Source organism: Haemaphysalis longicornis, unplaced genomic scaffold, assembly GCF_048455015.1.
Source record: "Haemaphysalis longicornis isolate Haplotype H1 unplaced genomic scaffold, Haemaphysalis longicornis Haplotype H1 scaffold_3, whole genome shotgun sequence".
In the NCBI taxonomy this organism is placed as follows: domain Eukaryota; kingdom Metazoa; phylum Arthropoda; class Arachnida; order Ixodida; family Ixodidae; genus Haemaphysalis; species Haemaphysalis longicornis.
Genome location: NW_027526335.1, coordinates 171013009 through 171015353, shown reverse-complemented (window position 1 = coordinate 171015353; position 2345 = coordinate 171013009). Strand labels below are relative to the sequence as shown.

At 49.0% G+C, this 2345-nt stretch overlaps 1 pseudogene; it reads left to right on the top strand.

Moving 5' to 3' along the window:
• The first annotated feature begins 766 nt into the window (after nucleotides 1-766).
• LOC144173531 (zinc finger BED domain-containing protein 4-like) lies at nucleotides 767-2070 on the top strand (annotated as a pseudogene).
• The last annotated feature ends 275 nt before the right edge of the window (nucleotides 2071-2345 follow it).

The following is a 2345-nucleotide window of genomic DNA, read 5'->3' as shown; positions in this document are numbered from 1 at the left end:
CTAAAATTTCGAATTATTCGGCGTCACCGAATACGCTGGCATGGTCTTCGAACGTTGGCATGGTCTGCAAGTGGCGCAAGCAAAGTGACAGTACAGTGTAGCGGCACGCAGCCAGCCTTTCACGTATAGCTGCTGTCAGTCCTATCACCATTGCTAACACGTTTTGCTTGAAGGTGGGAGATAGAAGTCAATGCAATCCATTCAGCACAGCTCTATTTCCAAAATGGCGTCAACATCATTTGGCGCGTCGGAAGACGATTCACGCTCAACGTTCGCAAATCCAATATGGAAATACTACTCCAAGCTTCCCGGTGGCGGTACAGCGAAGTGCGAATCATGCCAGTCTGTTTTGAAGACCCCGACCGGAACGACTACAACGTTAGTGAACCACCTGAAGCGACACCCTTGCAAGTACAATGCTTACTTATCCGACCGCCAGCGTAAAGTAATGGTGGCCTCAAAGCGGAGCGCGGGAAAGAAAAGCTCGTCTCCGGTTTCTGTTGCATCCATTTTCAAGCCAAAGCTCCAGCCGACGTCCCCAAGAGCGAAAGAGATGACACGAAGAATCGCCACTTTCATTGCCCACGGCCTTCAGCCGTACAGCGTGGTCGAAGCTAAAAGCTTCGTGGATATGATCAACTACGCAATGCCCGAGTACGTCATCCCTTCTCGAAATAAGTTTTCAAGGACGATTATTTCAGATTTATATGCGGCGAAGATGAACGAGTTTAAAATGGTGTTGCGGGAAATTTTCTCCCGGGGAGTAGAGTGCTACACGCTCACAACGGACGCGTGGACGTCGTGAGCGGGCGACAGCTACGTGAGCGTGACCGTTCACATGCTGGATCGTAACTTTGTGCAGCATGCGTTTGCCTTGGCATGCAAAGCAATGCCAGAAGGTCACACGGCAGACAATATCCTGCGTTTTCTTCAAGTGGTCGTAAAAGAGTTGGACCTCCCCGAAGACATCCCTACCTTTGTTGTCCCGGACAACGGAAGAAACTTTGTTTCGGCTGTTACCAGTTCGTCGTGGGAGGGACTGCAGTGTTTTGGACACACTCTTCAACTGTGCATTAGTGATGCAAAAAAAGAAGTTTCAACTTTTGCCCTGCTCTGTGTGAAATCAAGGTCCATCGTGGGACACTACAAGAAAAGCGCGCGAGCACAAGGCAGGCTTCTCGAAATACAGAATGACATGCACATGCCGGCCCTTGAAGTTATCCAACATGTCCCAACCCGCTGGAACAGCGAGCATGCAATGTTGGCAAGGCTGCTAAAGCTTCGTGCTCCTATTTCTGTAGAGCTGTCGGAGTCAGACTTGGTGGAAAATCTGAGCGCGCAAGAGTGGAAGCTGATGAATGCCATAGTCAGAGTGCTTCAGCCCTTAGAGCAGGCTACTGCCGAGCTTTCCGCAGACCACTATCCAACTCTTTCACAAGTTATTCTACTCCTGCACTGCACGCGTGTGATGCTTGAGGAGCACGTAGTTGGAGCAGATGGAGCAGCACCTTTTGCCTCCAGTCTCTTGCGCAGTCTTTCGACACGATTCCCCGACATCAAGATGGCCAAAGTGCCTGCACTTGCCACGCTGATTGACCCACGCTTCAAGAGTATCTGCTACACCACGGAAGCTGAAAAGAAGTGGGAAAGAGCATTGCTTGTGTCTACTGTGGAAGAGCTTTTGCCGTCACAGCAGAAACAGGACCAAGGATGTTCTGTCGTGCCAGAATCAGCAATGGGTGCGACAAGCACTGTGTGGACTGTTTTTTCTACATTGAGCTCCACCGCATGTCAATAAACTGACAATGGTCATACCGCTAGGCAATTCTGCGACCACCTGAGAGCACCGCGGCTGCCTCGAGCAGAGAACCCATTGTACTGGTGGAAAGGTCGTGGGAGCCAATCGTACCCAGCCCTGGCTAAAGTAGCTTAGAGGCCCCTCTCCATCCCAGCCACTCAGACAAGAAGTGAGAGACTGTTCTCAACTGCAGGCGGTGTAGTTAGCAACAGGCGGGAGCTGCTTCTCACAGAGCATGCGAGCAGCTTGTTTTCCTTCATGAGAACCTGTAACTGTGCCGCCAGCTGTTGACACGAGATGTGCGGCATTTGCAGTACTCCTATTATTTTTATAACGTGAACGTTTGATGTTACCTTCCCACAGTGTTCATAAAAAAAAAGTGCATGAACACAGTTCAGACTCAGGAAACTTATTGTATGAGTATCAGTTCCTTAAATTAAGCACGTGCATTTTTACGAATAATGATTATCATTTTCCAAAGTATGTGAGAAAAAGTAGTAATGATATTCGAACTATTCGATTCGAAATTATTCGAGAAAAACCACTA